The sequence below is a fragment of the Carettochelys insculpta genome, chromosome 5 (assembly GCF_033958435.1).
Source record: "Carettochelys insculpta isolate YL-2023 chromosome 5, ASM3395843v1, whole genome shotgun sequence".
Taxonomy (NCBI): Eukaryota; Metazoa; Chordata; order Testudines; family Carettochelyidae; genus Carettochelys; species Carettochelys insculpta.
This window is the reverse complement of record NC_134141.1, coordinates 85,157,983-85,176,247: the sequence shown is the minus strand read 5'-3', so window position 1 is coordinate 85,176,247 and position 18,265 is coordinate 85,157,983. Positions and strand designations below refer to the sequence as shown.

Sequence of the window (18,265 nt, the reverse complement as noted above, 5' to 3'; positions counted from 1 at the left end):
CTTGGGTGCTCCAGGGCTGGAACACTCACAGGGAAAAGCCGGGGAGGGGTCCTGTGCTCACTAACTCTCCCTCCATCTTGCCAGAGCTTCGGGAACAGGGATAAGCAGCCAGCAATAAAGGGTGGGCTGCATTAGTGGCACTCCTTCACCTCAGTGGGCCACAGCAGCCTGAGGCCCACTGTGGTTCCCTTTGTGAGCCCGTGGTCCCCCTGTGTCTCCCTCTCCCGCACATGCCTCCCGTGCACTAGAGTCCTGCACTTGCTCCTCCCACTCCTTAAATTCTGGGAGGGAGAGAAGCGGGGATGGAGCATGAATCAGGCATGGGAGCAGGAGGAGCAGGTAAGTGTGGAGCTTCTGTGCCCTAGTGCATGAGAGGTACGTGGGGGAGGGAAGTAGCTGAAGCGGATCCATGGACTTCAGTGGAGTGCCCACCACTGTTTGAGAGTTCCACAAATAGCTCATTTGTGGCATTCAAGCTTTGGGAGGGCATGGGAAGAGCACAGACTTGGGTGCACTTGGGGGAAGAGGCGGGGTGGCTGCAGAGTGCAGCCTGGCAGCTGTCAGTAGGTACTGGAAAAACAAGAAGTCCTGTGGCACCTTTTAGAGTAGCAGATTTATTGGAGCATAAGCTTTTGTGGGCAAAGACCCACTTCGTCAGATGCAGGAGTGGGGACTGGGCATGCAGTCCGGTGGTAGGGACCAGGAACACAGCCCCGGCCTCTGCTCCAAGTGCCTTCCCACCCATCCCTGCTTGGTCATTGCCAGCCCTCTACTGCCACAGGAGCAAAGCCCAACAGCCAGTGGCAGCAAAGGGGCTGGCATTGATGTCCCCTAGTCTGGCAAATTTCCTGATTCAGAACTAGTGTCCTGAGGGTGCCAGATTAGGGAGCTTTAACCTGTACTTTCCATTTAATGATAAATAACAAATTTAGCATCTATGGTATTTTTGCCAGTGACAAAAATATTGCTCTTACCTGGCCATAAAATACATTCTTATCTTGTACAACTTCTGACTGAGAACATAATATGGAGGGAGCAGCAGAAGAGGGGATGGAGATAGATGTTTATAATTAGGGCCCCATGCCTTCTGTGGACAGCCGATATGCAAGGCAGCAAAAGTAGCTCCCCTGAGTGTATTTTGGTTTTGGGTAGGTGAGACTTAGGAGTGGGTATCTTTATTCTCATATTGGACCAGGAAGCTCTGCTTCTTAAGAGCTTCATCCAAGGCCTTTTGTATTTGGAGGCGATCACAGCCTTTGCTTGTCTTTCCTGTGAAAGTCACTATTCACTTCTGTGCCATTTCATACAAAGAGGCACTGGCCACTGTTGCTAGGTGCTGATACCTCAAATCTACAGGGAGAAATCTGAGCCTTCAGCTTCTTATACTTCCTTTTCACTTATATTACCACTCATTCTGTCTTACAATACCACAAGGAAAAGATGGGCTTCAATATATTTTCTTTGACAAGAATTAAAATCAGCAAGCCCCATAATCCAGTTTTGCTGAGGGCATGAAAAGATGCCTTCATGCTCAGCTAATCAAAGTTGTACATTCATTTGTGGGATCCCTTCTGTTCTGTTAATATCACCCAGCTTTCTGATCTAGGCACAATTAGCCCAAGACAGCTTTCTGTACATACTCTAAGTGCTGACCTCACTGATTCATCACTTTTGACCACATCAGTCAACAATTTTCTCAGAGGAATAACTCTGGGGAGCGTTATGCTTATAAGAAGCACGTGGGATCTTTTTCAGGGGATAAGGCAATATACTGCATTTTTGATAGTACAATGCAAGAATCAGCAGATATATTTAGATATTCTTTCTCTCTGTCTCCAACAACGCTGGAGTTACCAGTCTGAAGCTTTACCCAATTTAGTGGCTAGTTAGGCTGAGCATGAGAGCGTGAGTTCAGTTGGTCACGATCCGATGCGCCAAAGGATGAACCTTTGGCAAAGTAACTATTTTTACAGTATCGTAGTTTGTCCCCATTCAGGTCTATGGGTTTTGCACAGTCATGTTGTAATTATTTTTTAATGAGTCTTTATCACTAGATTGTTTTTCTTGTCATCTGGTCAGCAGCATTCCAGGTGATGTTTTCAGAGAGTTGCCTTGCACTGATTTTGGTCAGATCCCCTTACCTTGCTCACCTCATCTTCAGGATTGTCATTTCTGCTAATTTGTTTAGTATTGGGCATGATGGATGTTTCTAACTTGTCTCCTGGGATCTCCAACTCTCTCACTTCTCCTTGACCATCTGTACATTTTTGCTGACTTTCACGCTTAGGCTTGATTATGCATCAATTTGTCACTCACACCAAACAATTTTACAGATAATTTCACCCAGGATTACATTTCAGAAAGGATTATATGGTTGCTAAAGAGATTATGAAAGAATTTTATACAACTTAATTTGTAATGCATACATGAAGCAAGACCTTATAGCAAACACTATAATAAAACTTTGTCATAAGATAGAAGAAATGGCTATAATTTATGGGGTTATGCATGTATATCAGTTTACCCAATGTGTATCTACCAACGGCACAAGCTGTTCATTCCTGCTAATCATGAAAAATGCCTAGCAAGATGAAACAGACACAAACAGAACTTACAAGCAAAACGTTATATAGGACTTACTACCTTCATTATACTTACACAACACAAAAATACTACATTATCACCCTTTTGACCCTTGAAAACAATTCTTGAGTGGCTCACATCTTATTTATACTGTATGTAATTGTTTCAAAGCAGGGCATTGTGTCATTATGAAGACCTGTGGTTTCGATTGCCAAGGGAGGTTGTGGAATCTCCATTCCTGGAGATATTTAAGAACAGGTTAGATAGATGTCTATCAGGGATGGTTTAGACAGTACGTGGTCCTGCCATTGGGGCAGGGGGCTGGACTCGATGGCCTCTCGAGGTCCCTGCCAGTCCTAGTATTCTATGATTCTATGATTTAACGTGCATCAAACAGTACCATGCAAGCATCATCATCATTGTGTGATCATTATAGGGTCATCTGGTTGGCCATTCCCTGAAAATATCATACCAGCGATGAACACTAAATGGTCTTGACCGAGCAGATATTTTGAGGATTTCTGGTCTGTGAGGCAGAATTGCCAAACTGCGTCTGACTTTAGGCACAAGTGACTTTAGTCCTGTAGCTGATTTGTTCATTGTTAAACATCCCATTACAGAGTGCAGTCCAGTTAATCCATAAACAGAAATCAAAATATTTTTGGCCTCCATTTCAGTGTTCTTATATTTATGTAGTGTGAAATACCAGTTTGGATGTGAGGGGTGATCACATTACACATATGCAGCTGCTGTATAGGGGAGGGTTACAGAAATACCTTTTTGCCATACAACAGGTACTAATTCAACATCCAGACATGACTCCTTTTATTGTAGTACACTTACTTGTGATATTATCTAGCTTATTTCATTTACAAGTTCATAGGTTTTGTTTGTTTGTTTTTGCAGAAAACAAGACTCTACTAGTGTGGCATATCCACAGAAACACATCAATCGTTTTCCATTGTTAGTCTTCCAAATATGCCCAGGAATAATGATTAGTGGTCATACATATTTAAATTTTAACTGGATTCCCACAGGTACCAGTGGATCTATACCAATAACTAGACTTGGGTTTACAATTAATAAGGCTGTGGCCACATGTGGCCAGAATTTCTAAATGGCCATGCAAATAGCCAAATCGGGGGATCCTAATGAGGTGCTCAGCTACACAGGGGTCCTTTTCAGAAGGACCCCACAGACTTTGAAATCCCCGTATTCCTATCAGCTGATTTCGATGTTTGCGGGATCCTTTCAAAAAGGACCCCCATGTAGCCGAACCACGTGCAATCGAAAGCAGCACTTTCGAAGTGCTGCAGCTGGCAGCATGCTAATGAGGCACTGAATATTCATTTCAGCACCTCATTAGTATCCTCCAATCTGGCCATTTGCATGGCCATTTCGAAATTTTGGCCACGTGTGGCCACAGCCTTATAGAGCCATTTGATCTTTATTTAGGGTAAAGTTTGCCAATTTTCACAATGCCGTTAACTCTCTCCCCTTTTGTAACATTTTTTTCTCACAACAACTTTGTATTTTCAAAGCCAAATTTCCTTGCATGCTTTCCAGGGTTACTTGTATGATCCATTTCTAACTTAATTCCTGGCCCTGTGTACAAACTAATGCTAGGGACACATTTTGGTTTTGCTTCCACAGTCCCTGTTAGCAGCAACAAATTCATTGCACCGTACTGTTGCCATGCTGATAAATGTGTTAAAAAATTATTGTTAGCCCATTTTAATTTTGCCAAGGATGCACTGATGGGCTTTTTCCTTTTTTTGTTTTTCAGATATAACTTAGTTTGTTTTGCCATTACCTCTGTTAGTAGCATTCAGTACTTTAACTTTTAATCCAGTTTTACGTGAAGTAGTTTAATACACTTCTGAGGAGCCATTTCTTTAGGCTATCCACACTTTCTGGCTGCCAAGCAAATTCAATAACCTTTAATAGTTCACATTGAGATATGGTATATGTGCCCTAACATTTACTGGGCCTTTACTAAACTACCCTTACAGTTTACTAAACAACCCTTAAATTTTACCCTTTACTACACTAACCTTACCCTTGTGTCTACAATAGCAAGTTTTTTCAAAAGATTTTTTGAAAGATGGGGACTCTTTTGAAAGATCCCACGGAGTGTCTACACACAAAAAGCATTCTTTGAAAGTAAATTGAAAGAATGCAGTGCTCCTTATGAAATCATTCTTCCTTTCTCATTTCAGGAAGAGTGCCTTCTTTCGAAAGCTTCTTTTGAAAGAAAACATGTGTAGATGTTCCACAGGGCCCTTCTTTTGAAAGAGCAGTCCTCGTGGCACCTGATTTTTCTATCTTTGGCCCATTCTTTTGAAAGAGTGGGGACCATGTGGATGCTCTCTTTCGAAAGAGCAAATCACTCTTGATATGTTTTTTTATGTGGCTGTGTCTACACTAGCATTGTGCTTTCAAAAGAGGCATGCAAATGAGGATATAGAAATGCAAATGAGATGCAAATTTACATATCAGGTACCTCATTTGCACATTCTCCTTTCGAAAAAGCTTATTTTGAAAGAAAAAAAGCAGTGTAGACACAGCTCTTTTGAAAATAAGCCCCATCTTCGAAAGAACCCTTCTTTCCATGCCTCTTTTGAAAGCACAATGCTAGTGTAGACACAGTGTGGACACACTCTTTTGAAAGAAGTTCTTTTGGAAGAGATATTCCGCAAGGGCTTCTTTCAAAAGGTGTGTAGTGTAGACGTAGCCAGTAATTAGAAAAGACATTGCAACAGCCTTTCTTCTCTTTCTTCCAATTTTACACAACACCCAGGTGCATTCAACTGGGTGTACAGTCTGGAGGTTGATTAAAACTTTCCAAATACTGCTGATTTTTCCATTTTTACATACCTGTCCTTCTGTTGGTAACTTTACTTTGTGCTTCAGATTTTAAGTCCAGATAAACCTTGTGTCCCATGCATATTTTGCCTTTAAATATGCCTGTATCACCTGTGGATGTTTTCCTGTTAACCAAGTACCTTTTTGTAATATTTGTAAAATTGTAATTTTCTTATACCTTTGAGGGTTTGGTAATTAAAAAGTAGGGGTATCATGCATATTAGCTGACTCCTTTTGGTATCTGTCTTCAGATTTCAGTAGTGTGCCTACACAAAAAACCCTCAGGGTTATCCTGTCCCCTTTTATTTTCAGGCTTAACAGCAACGGATCTCTAAGGTAAACATAAAATCTCATGTTTAAGAAATATGCCCTGTGTGTAACTGTGTGACAAGAAGTTGTTCCCTGCTCCTCTGCTGATCAGGCTATAGTGTTCAGTGAGCTATCAGTCATGCACAGGGAACAGATGGAGAAGGAGTTTGCCAATACAGACTATTCTGAAGAACTTCACGGGCTTTGATTCCCTCCACCATTAGATCTGCATTCATGTTCCAAGTCTCCTTAGATCCACTTGTTTGTTTGAGAGAGTTTGGTCTGGCTGACTCAATCAGTTCACTGTAGCAGAATGACTGTGCATATACAGGGTATATCCCAACAGCACAGGAGTACTATCGGCTACATTGGTGCCTGACATATTAGCACTGCCATCTCTCCTGATTTTCTTTTCTTTTCTCTTAAAGTCACAGGCCCTGGAACTGTGGGACTGTGATCATCACCTCTGTCTTTTTTTTTTTTTTGTTAAAGTACATTTTTTCGCCCTCATGCATGTGGATACAAACTCAAATAAGTGAGCCCTAAGGACTCACGAGTAGGCAAATATGTGTCCCAAAATGTATTTGGCTTAAAATCATGAAATTTTAAATAATAGTCTCAAATTTGAGGGTTTGATACATAATTTTAACCCTTAGGGTTGGCATGAGTGTAAATACAGGCAGTAAGTTGCCTTATTTGAGTTGGCTGCATGTTGAATAATATCCTGGGTTGCAAATCTTCTTGTGCACAAACTGGATACAGTTTATGCTTTTCAACAGCAAAATAAGTAAGGCAATTTGAATGGTTGAATTGCCTGTAGTTCTTTATAAGAAAGCAACCAGGAGATAGGTTACACAAGACTACAGATTCTTTGGAACTTACCTGGGAAAGTTTTAATATTTGTCTCTCCCTCGTATGTGCACAGAAGGAGGAGTTATATTTGTCCATCTATTGGAGAAGTATTTATTTTTCTGTGATTCTTATCATTGGGAGAGGTATTTCTGACTCACCCTTCCATATACACATACTAAAAATAAAAGTGTGGGTTTTTGTTCTTGTTTTGAAATCAAAGGGACCATGTTGTGTTCCTCCTGTGATCTTTACTCACAACTTGATTTTCCACTGCCTGGACTGTAAAAATACTACCAGATCAAAAATCCCCATGTACAAATACTGGTGGGAGTGATTTATACTTCCTTGGCACAGGTACATTATAAAGCAACAAAGAATTAAGCCTCTTCTTTCCACAGATGCTTTTTTTAGGCAAAATTCCCACTGACATCAAGGGTGTTGCCTGCATTAAAACCTTAGTATTTCCCTTTATACATGACATTGTCTCTTGGGGATTTGAAAATAGCATTAGAACTCTACAAACTGTGCAAACATTTCCATGGCAGAGTACAAGGGCCAAATTCTGCTTTCACTTAAATCCAGGGAATCTGTTCTGCATTCATTTAACTTACCCTGGATATAAAGTGTTATAATGGTGAGCAAAATTTGGCACGGTATTCCCAGCTGGCAGCAAAGCTCTTTGTGTTGCTCCAGCCTGCTCTAATACACATACTTCTCCAGCTGCCTTTGGGCTGTTCCACAGCTAGAAGTAGTCTGTGACCACTTCCCCTACTGCTGCTGATCAGTTCCTAAATGTCCCATGCCAAATGTTGCAAAATGGGAGCGTGTACACCAGTCCTACACTGCTTCTGTGCTGGGAGAATCTCACCAATGGGCACATCAGGAGCCAGAATCTGAGCCTTGTCCTCTTCTTCAAGGTCCTAAGCAGCTCAGCTCTGCTAGTCTTTTGCTCTCACCTCCCCTCCACTCACACCCAGCCCCATAATCACACACCTAACCATTCCTATTTGGTTCATTCTTTTCTCCACATCCCCCTTCTCTAATGCCCCAGACATCGGGAACGTGTTTTCTGGATATTTCAATTTACAGACGCCTTCTAAAATACATTTCTTCCATGACCTTTTAATCCATCTCTTCAGAGATTTTTGTAATAAATCCAGCAGAATCTCTGAAATAAACACTTTTTTTTGTGATTTTTGTCCTTCTTTCCCTGTACCCTGTGAAAACCTTGTCTCTATAGTGTTTGTTATTACCACTCATTCTAAAATAAGTTTTAATTTAGGTCCTCGTCTTATAACCCTTTTGAAGGTTTTACTCAACATTAGCTCAAGAGAAGTCAGTGGGGCAGATTCTGATTTGGTGATTTTTAAAAGGGCCAGTTTCACAAATCTGGAAACAATTGCAGCAAATCAGCTGGGAGGAAGAATTTAATTAGAAAAATGTGAATGATAATCGAAAACTGTTTAAGAACACTTTGCTAAATGCCCAAAAACACATATATGAGGAAGAAGGCAATATTGTTTGTTTGTTTGTTTTTAAATTTAGCTTAGAGGGGAACTGAAGGCAGCTATTGAAAATGAAATTGTAGATGAAGTAGAAGAAAGAGGAAATTTACAATAATGAGGATTTTTGGAATGGTAGAAAATTGATAAGGAGGCAAGAAGAAATGATGAGAAATCTCTGCTGATATGACTTAGTCACAATAAGGCTTTTTAAAAAGTACATTAGGAACAACAAGAACCCTAACAATAAGAGTGATCAATTAGGACATCAAAATGGTTGAATTATCAATTAAAAGAGAAAAGCAGAAGCATTCAGTGAATATTTATCTATTTGGAAAAAACAAATGTAATTTCATTAATATGATATAACACTATTTTCATTCATCCAGTATCTCAGGAGGAAGTTAAACTACATTTACTAAAGATAGAAATTTTAAATCAGCAGGCCCAAATAACTTGTATCCAGGTATTTTCAAAAGAGCTAGATGAGGAGCTCTCTGGACTATCATTGTTGATTTCCAATCATTTTGGAACACTGGGGGTAATCTCAGAAGACTGTAAGACAGCTAATGTTATGCCAATATTTTAAAAAGGTAAGTGAGATGACTTAGCTAACTAAAGGTCTTTAGCATGACATTGATCCTGGTCAAGATAATGAAGTGGCTGATAAGGCACTAATTAAAGAATTAAAGAAGGGTAATATAATTGACGCCAAGCAACATGAATTTGTGCAAAATAGATCCTGTCAAACCAATTTGTAATCTAATTAGAAAATTACCAAGTCTGGTACCAGTAACAGTATGGACGTAACAGACTTTGTTAGGTACTGATTGGTACAGCATGACAATTTGCTTAAATTAAGAAGCTATAAAATTAATAGCCGCGTCTACACTAGCTGGCTATTTCGAAGTAGCCGTGCCAACTTCGAAATAGCACCCGCCGCGTCTGTATGTGCTGAGTGCTATATCGAAGTCGAAATTGATGGAAGGCGGCGAGACGTTGAAGTCGCTATCCTTATCAGGAGATGGGAATAGTGCCCTACTTCGACATTGAACGTCGAAGTAGGGCATGTGTAGACGATCCACGTCCCGCAACATCGAAATAGCGGGGTCCTGCATGGCAGCCATCAGCTGAGGGGTTGAGAGACGCTTTGTCCAGCCCCTGAGCTCTATGGTCGCCGCGTGCAGCAGCCCCTTAAAGCTCCCCGCCCCCTTATTTCCTGTGCAGGAAGCTGAGAGCACGTGCAGGCAGCAGCACACACACGTGCCCAGCCTGCACGTTCTCACGAGCCCCAACCCAGCACCCATGGCATCCAGCCAGCCCCCCAAGCGCCCACAGGGCACCTCCCCAAGGGGACCCAGGGCTCCCAGCCAGCCAGCCAGCGGGGGAAGAGGCAGTGGGGCCCCTCCTGGTTGGAGGCCGAGATCCGGGACCTGCTGGGGCTCTGGGGAGAGGAGGAGGTGCTCCAGGTAATAGGGAGCAAGCGGCGGAATGCAGATGCGTTCGCTCGGCTGGCCGAGGGCCTGGCTGCCCGGGGTTACCCTGTCCACACTCCTGACCATGTAAGGAGTAAGGTGAAAGAGCTGTGGCAGGGTTATGCCTGGGCCCGGGACACGGCCAGCCGATCTGAGGCTGTCCCCCATCACTTGCCCCTTTTACAGGGAGCTCAGGGAAATCCTGGGCCCCCGGTACACCTCCTCACCCCGGCCACCTTTGACACCGCAGCCGACGAGCCCCAGCAGGCCCCGGAGACGGAGTCCAGCCCGGAGGCCAGCCCTGCACCCCAGGGGCCTTCACAGGAGCCCACCCCTGGGGCAGCACAGCAGGAGGAGGAGGAGGAGGCCTCCAGTGACAGGGGGCTGCTCATAGACCTCCCCTCCTGCAGCTCCAGCAGGGCGTCTGCCCGATGGGTGTCCCCCGACCGTGGGAGCGGACTGTCAGGTAAGTACCCCAGTGCACACCCCCGGGGTTAAAGGGTGGGGACAAGGGACATAACCAGGGCCCTGCACACACCCAGATGACCATGGCCCTGAGGACAGCAGTGGCATGTCCCTCAAAAGAGTCCATCAGCCCCTGCCCCCCAGCAGGACAGCACCATGCCCCATCCCTGGGGATGGGGGGAATGGAAACTAGAGGCCCCCACCTGAGGGGAGATAGCACACCCATCATCAGCAGCAGCATCTCTGGGGGACGGGGATGGGGAACCAGCAGCAGAGGGGTGGGGGGCATGGGCCACGGGTCAGGGCCCAGACTAACGGCTGTCTCCACTCTTCCCCCCTCTGTTCCGCAGCTGCACCATCTGAGTGCCCTGAGAGCACAGGCGCTGTGTCTGTTGTGCCAGACAGCCCACCGGGACCATCGCAGCAGGCCAGCCCAGGAGCGGAGCCCAGATCAGCCCCAGAACAAGCCCGACAGCGCTGGAACCATCCCTGGGCGTCCGCTGACCCCCAGCTCCTCACCACCCTCCGGCGTCAGCTGGAGGTGTCTGAGCTCCGCCTGCAGGTGGAGGAGTGGCGGCTCCACCTGCAGGAGCGAGCGCTGGCCTGGCGCCAGGAGGCTTGGGGGGCTTTCATGCGGACCTTTGAGCAGCTCGCGGAGCACTTGGCCCTCCCCCGCCACTCCACCCGCCGTCCCTCCAAGCAGCTGTCCTGGAGCCTGCCACCGAGGGAGACCGTGGGCCTCAGGACCCGGCCCGTCTGTATCTGCCGGTTCTCCCGCCCCCCACCCAGCCTCGACGGGGCCTCCAGCCCAGACGTGGGTCGCGCCCCCCCACGCCAGGCACTGGACAATAGGGGTGAAGGGCCCAGGACATTGCCCCCCCCCTTTGTACATATTCTCCCCATCTTTGTAAATAGTTTATTTGTTCCACCCCCCTTTAGTAGCTGCCCCCCCATGTACATAGTTCCCCCCTTCTTTAATGTTGAGTTCATTGTTTTGTTTAAAAAAAAAGGTGTTGGTTTATTTACAGAAGAAGCGTGTGGGTGGTGTGTGCTCTCTGGTGCTCAGTGGTGTGGGCGTGGGGGCAGGTAGTGCTGTGGGGAATGTGGGGGGGCGGTGGGTGGCTCACCAGCAGCTGGCCCTGCCAGCGTTCACCCCGCAGCCTGCTCAAAATGGGCCCACAGGGCCTCCCGGCCCCAGATCCCCTCAGGGTCGACCTGGTGACTGGGGGCAGCGGGTGGCTGGACGTCGGCCCTGCCAGCCTCCACAGCCCAGCCCTGGAAGAATGCCTCTCCCTTGCTCTCCACCAGGTTGTGGAGTGCGCTGCACACGCCCACAACCTGGGGGATGTTGGCGAGCCCTGCATCCAGGTGGGTGAGGAGACACCTCCAGCGGCCTTTGAGGCGGCCGAAAGTCCGCTCGACCACCTGGTGCTCATGGTTCAAGCGGGTGTTGAACTGCTCCTGGGTGGCACTGACATGGCCCGTGTAGGGGCACATGAGCCAGGGCTGGAGGGGGTACGCTGCGTCTGCGATGAGACAGAGGGGCATGGTGGTGTCCCCCAACAGGATCTCCCACTGGGGGATGTAGGTCCCCGCCTCCAGCCAGCGGCACAGGCCCGAATTTCTGAACACCCGGGTGTCATGGGTGCTGCCAGGCCAGCTAACATAAATGTCCAAGAAGTGGCCCCGGCTGTCCACCAAGGCCTGGAGGACCACAGAATGGTAGGCCTTCCTATTCAGGAAGCATCCTCCGCTGTGCTCCGGGGCACAGATGGGGATGTGGGTCCCATCTAGAGCCCCAAAGCAATTTGGGAAGCCCAGGCTGGCAAACCCCGCGATGGCGGCATCTGGGTCCCTAAGGCGCACAAGCCTGTGGAGGAGCAGGGCGTTGATTGCGCAGACCACCTGCAGGGGAAGGACATGAGAGACCACCAGTGAGGGGTGTGCAGGGTGTGTCTGGCCCTCTCCCCGGGCTCCCCCTCCCCCCAGGGCTCCCTCCCCTGGGCTCCCCATCTTCCCCGAGCTCCCTCTCCTCCCCGGGCACCCGCTCCCCCCCCGGACTCCCCCCTCCCCCTGGGTCCTCTTACCTCCATGACGACAGCCCCGATGGTGGCCTTGCCCACACCGAACTGCTGCCCTATGGATCGGTAGCTGTCTGGAGTGGCCAGCTTCCAGACAGCGATGCCGACCCATTTCTCAATGGTGAGGGTACGTCTCATGGGGGTGTCCTGGTGCCGTAAGGCAGGGGTGAGCCACTGGCAGAGCTCGAGGAATGTCTGCCGGCTCATCTGGAAATTCCAGAGCCAGCGGTTGTTGTCCCACTCACCAAGCACCAGCCGCTCCCACCAGTCCGTGCTAGTGGGGTACCTCCATAGCTGGCGGCGTGTGCGGCGGGGGGAGGCTGGGAGGGCAGCAAGGTCTGGGGCTGCTTCTTCATCCCCTGAGGACAGCTCATCTTCCTCAAACAAAAGATGCTGAGCTGCCTCCTCCATGGCACTGAGCAGGGCGGCCACTGCTCCGGGGCGGGTGTGTGGGCCTCTGGCTGCTGCTGCTGCTGCTGCTGCTGCTGGGGGTCCATGCTGCCTACACGGGGTGTGCGTGCTTGTGGCTCTGCAGACCGCGTGCTGTGCAGGCTGTGTGTGTCTGGGAGGGGCCCTTTAAGGGAGCGGCTTGCTGTTGCCCCGGAAGTGCTAGTCCACCCTGTGACCCTGTCCGCAGCTTTTCCTGGCACCCTTATTTCGATTTGGGCCACTTTTGTGTGTAGACGCTCACCTGCAGCGCCTATTTTGATGTAGTGCTGTCCTACGTCGACGTTGAACGTTGACTGCACCAGCCCTGGAGGATGTGTAGACGCTACTCGTCGAAATAGCTTATTTCGATTTCACTACATCGAAATAAGCTATTTCGATGTACCATCCCAGTGTAGACGTAGCAAATATGTCACATATTAAAAGGATTAAAAGCTGGCTAACTGATAGGTTTCGAAGTGGAACAGTTAATGAAGAATCATCATCAAGCAGGCATGTTTCTAGTGGGGTGCCACAGGGGTTGGTTCTTGATGGGGCATTCCTACCAATACGCAAAACATGCAGCTGTGTGGAGCACCACAAAACTTGGGGCAACAAATTGCCCCAAATTGTATGGTGGCCAAGCAGCTGGGTGCTGTATCTGGACTCTGGTGGCCTCCAACCCCAGCCCCTCGATGGGCCTTCCCAGCCATTAACTCTGTATAAGTTATGGCCCCCAGCCCTATCTTCCATCCAGGTTACCTTCTGGCCCCCACAGGCTGTGCCCTGCCCCAGTTCATCAGGTGGCTGTGATCAGTGCAAGTGCAGGCCGGAGGACTCAGGAGGAGCAGGGGAGATCTGCACAGCTGGTGGCTGGGGAGAAGTGGTAGTTTCCCCTTCAAAGTTCTGCTTTTCTCTGCCCAGCTACTTAGCTTCCCTCTGCTCTTCCTGAATCCTCCATCTCGTGCCCCTTCCAGTTGCTGCCACTCATGCCTCCTGCTTGCTGCCCTGAGGCAACAGGTGAGCCTCCCTGCCTTTCCTGCTTTCACCTAGGTCTGCCAACTCTCCCAGCCAGATGGACTGGACACGATTTGCGACAATGACATTCAATCTAAAAGAGTTGGCAACCCCCTGTGGCCACTCTACCCCCACAGGGGGAGGTGAGCTAGTGCTGGGCTGTGCAGGGCACCAGCATTGGTAGGGGCAACCCTGGTTCTTGACTCTATCCTATTTAATATTTTTTATCAATGACCTGGAAAAAGACATAAAATCATCCCAAAAATTAGGGAGTGAAAAATAAAGAAGAGGGAACTTCACAGCTACAGGGCTACGTCTTGGTAAGCAGGGCACAAGCAAACAATATGTGTTTTGTTGTGGCTAAATGCAAATATACCTTTAGGACCAAAGCACGTAGGCCTTACGTAAAAGATGGGGAAAGTGAAGACTTGGAAAAAAGATTTTGGGCATTGTTGAACAGAATTAGTGGAACGTGAGTTGCTAGTGTGACATGGTGGCCGAAAGGACTAATGGAATTCTTGATGCATAAACAGGAGAATATTGAGTAATAGACAGATTATTTTTCCTCTGTATTTGGCACTTGTGTGACGACTTCTGCAACAATGCATCGAGTTCTGGTATCCACAGTTGAGGAAGGATGTTGCTAAACTGGAGAGGGTTCAGAGAAGAATCATGAGAACGATTAGAGGATTAGAAAATGTGTGTGCTAGTGGCAGACCCCAGGAGCTCAGTCTAGTTAGTGTAAGAAAGAGAAGGTTATGGGGTCATTATAAGTGCCTACGTGAGGGACTAATCATTAATAATGGGCTTTACAATCGATCAGAAAATGATATTATACAATCCAATGTCTAGAAGCTGAAAGCAGATAAATTCAGATTGATGCTTTATTTCCAAATTGCGTAATGAGAATAATTAACCATTGGAACAGTTTACCAAGGGTCATGGTGGATTTCCCATCAATGACCATTTTAAAACAAGATTTGATATTTTCCTAAAAGAGATGCACTAGGAATTATTTTGTGGAAGTTCTAGGGCCTGTGCTATGCAGAGGGTCATGCTGGAAGATCACTGTAGTTCCTTCTGGTTTTGGAACAGATGTGTTTATGTCTATGCTAGTAGACTGTTATTCTCCTGTTTGTGCTCACAGTCATTCTAATTCTCTGAACTAGTGTGTGTATACAGAGTAGTGTATCTCAGGTAGCACAGGCAGCAGAAGCAGAGGTCTAGTTTGGCTGTGCCAAATACAAACCCACCTGAAACTGGTGGGTTTGTACTCAGCACAGCTAAGCGAAGCCTTTGCTACTACTGCCTGTTCTTCTGGGAGAGCTAATGAGAGTGGGTGTATGTGTCTAGGGGACTTGCACCTCTAGATCACCAAACAGATGCGCTATGAATCTATGACCTCATTTACACCAGTATAAATCCAGTATGACACTATTGATTTCAGTGGAGTTACTCTGGATTTACACAAGATTCATTTCAGGAATGAGAGCTGCTATATTTTATTCACCTAAATAGTTCTCATTCATAAATAAAGCTTGTTTGGCCAGATTTTGATCTCACTTACATCAGTGTAAATCCAGAGTAACTCCACTGAAGTCATTCATATTTATCTTAAGTTTGATCAGCTTTTAAAATACCAAATGTAAAAAGCACACAATTGCCTGTTCAGTGTTCGGAATTAACTATTCTCTCAGTCAGTGTGTGGGTGGAATCATGGTGTGAAATATTAAACTAATGAGAATCAACTAAAAATATGTGATGGCAGCGTAACAGAAGAGAAAAAGCATTAGGGAAAAAAATCAATAAATTAGATTATCACTCAGGATAATGTGCTAAGGCAGTGCATTTGTGTTGCTTAACACGAGACTGAGCCATTAGGAGGGTATGCAATTTTCTCTATGGGGACCCAGATACTAAGTACTGGAGGCAATCAGTGAATTATGATATAATCAGACAAATGGGTTTCCAGTTAAATGTTTCCCAGCTGTCTACAAATGAGACACAGGAAGCAGTCTTCTTTCAGACAGAAGAAAACTAGTAATTTCTTGTGAACTTCCACAAGAATAGTTAGCAATGTCAATGTATTCTAAATCACCTGTGTCAGAGGTAATATGACCTGCTTAATATTTCAGTGTGTGTGAATTTTCAGTACATGGGACACAGATTGCAATATATGGCTATGGCTATACAGCGAGCCTTTTTGAAATAATTTATGCAATTTGTGCAATGCAAATTGCATAAATTATTTTGAAATTCTTTATTCTGAACTTGGTTCTGTCCAAATGGCACCAGATCTCAGATTAAGGAGCTATTCTGAACATTCTGTTATTCCTTATACAATGAGGGGCATCAGAACCAGAATAGCATGCCCAAAATAGCAGCACTATTTCAGGCACTGTGAGAAGCCATGGCATTACTGTTTTGGGATACCTCTGTATCCCAAAATAGCACCCACTGTATAGACATAGCCTGTGTGATACTGTGAACATATACTTCTGGAATAGATCTCAGTTGTTTGCCAGCAATAAAACTCAATATTCTGGTACAAATGCCAGTGAAGAAAAATACTAATTATTTACTAATTATTTGACACTTTTATCTACCACACATTTTGACATTAGTCATCGTTATCCTCCCCCGTGTGGGCTGGATGTCAGAATTTAGGGATTTCTGGCCCTAGTGCAGACCTTCTCTCTGGTCACTCCAAGGCTACGTCTACTTTAGGACACAACATCGAAGTAAGAACATTGAAACAGGCTACTTCGATGATTATCATCTACACGTCCTCCAGGGCTGGCAACGTCGACGTTCAATGTCAAAGTAGCGCCGGGAAACATTGAAAAGAGCCACCCCGGAAGGAAACGCAGAGCGTCCACATGCACAAGGCCCCCTCTTTCGAAATGAGGGACCAGGAAAGCCCACGGACTGGGTCACAGAGCACACTAGCCCTTCCAGGGCAGCTGCAAGCCGCTCCCTTAAAGGGCCCCTCCCAGACACACTCGGCCTGCACCGCACGAGCAGCCCTGCGTTGGTGATACAAGCCTCGCAGACCTTGAGCCCACAGACATGGACATCCAGCAGCAGCTGGAAGCCCTACAAGCTGCCTCCCATGGAGCAGGCACCCTTCTAGATGCTGCCCGAGCAGCCGCGCAGCAGCTTCTGGAATGGGAGCCCTCCCCAGGGGCACCAGGAGACGCCCCCGACCATCGGGACCTCCTCACCCTCCCCCGCCGGGTGCCCCACCGACTCTGGAGCTACCCCTCCAGCACCGAGTGGTGGGAGCACCTGGTTATGGAGAAATGGAATGATGACCAGTGGCTGCAGACCTTCATGGAGCTCTGCCAGTGGCTCACCCCTGCACTCAGGCACCACGACACCCAGATGCAGTGCGCCCTCCCCATCAAGAAGAGGGTTGCAATAGCTGTCTGGGAGCTGGCCACTCCAGACAGCTACCGCTCCGTGGGACAGCAGTTTGGAGTGGGAAGGGCCACAGTCGGGGCTGTCCTCATGGAGGTAAGGAGGCCTGGGGCTGAACCCCCTGCTGGGGAGGGGGCCCTGGATGAAGGGGGCCTGGGGAGGGGGGCCTAGGTGAGGGGGGCCAAGGAGGGGGGCCTGGGTGAGGGGGTCACACTCTGCAAACCCTCACAGGCACCCATGTTCCCTCCCCACAGGTGGTGCGTGCACTCAATGCCCTGCTGCTGAAGAGGGTCATCCAAGTTCAGGACCTGGATGCGGCCGTCAAGGGATTCGCCGCCATGGGATTCCCCAACTGCTTTGGAGCCCTTGATGGGACCCACATCCCCATCCACACCCCAGACCACAGTGGTGGCCGCTACGTCAACAGCAAGGGCTACCACTCTGTGGTGCTGCAGGCCATGGTCGACAGCCGCTTCCAGGACATCTACGTGGGCTGGCCCAGCTCTACCCATGATGCCTGCGTTTTCTGGAATTCGGGACTATGCCGCCAACTGCAGGCGGGGACCTACATCCCCCAGAGGGAGATCCCTCTGGGGGATACCACCACCGTACCCCTCTGCCTTGTGGGGGATGCAGCTTACCCCCTCCAGCCCTGGCTTATGCGGCCCTATACAGGCCACCTCTCTGATAGCCAGGAGCGCTACAACACCCAACTCAACTATGCCCGACAAGTGGTCCAGCGAGCCTTTGGGCACCTGAAAGGCCACTGGCATTGCCTCCTGGCACGCCTAGACCTGGGCCTCCCAAACATCCCCCAAGTTGTGGGGGCCTGCTGCACACTCCACAACCTGGTGGAAAGCAAGGGAGAGGCCTTTGCGCAGGGCTGGGCACAGGAGGCTGCAACAGCCTATCCCCAGCCAGCCGCCGCCCCGAGCTGCCAGGACCACCAGGACGGGCTCCGAGTCCGGGAGGCCCTAAGGCAGTACTTTGACCAGGGGGCCCAGTGAGCGACCCCCCGGCCATCCCTGCACCCCGCCCCAGCACCCACACCTCACCCTCACCAAAAGCATGCGGGACACAGGTTTTTGGAAAAATAAAACTATCATTATTTACAAGAACAAAAATGTCGCCTCTTTTTGGCAAATAATATTAGCAAATATAAAACAGATTCAATGAAAATAATAACTATATACAACTGGGGACATCTCTAATAAACTATTACGGGGGGTCAACTATAAATAACTATATACAGGGTGGGGACAACTATGTA

General features: G+C 47.7%; 2 long non-coding RNA genes across 2 annotated transcripts in view; both read left to right on the top strand.

Moving 5' to 3' along the window:
• LOC142013156 (uncharacterized) overlaps nucleotides 1–18,265 on the top strand; it is a 67,330-nt gene that overhangs the window by 21,647 nt on the left and 27,418 nt on the right. The gene's annotated exons all lie outside the window — the stretch shown is intronic.
• Nucleotides 8,688–10,700, top strand: LOC142013154 (uncharacterized). The gene is made up of 3 exons (XR_012645564.1): nucleotides 8,688–8,704; nucleotides 9,837–10,052; nucleotides 10,402–10,700. It is a non-coding gene; the product is annotated as an uncharacterized LOC142013154 (long non-coding RNA).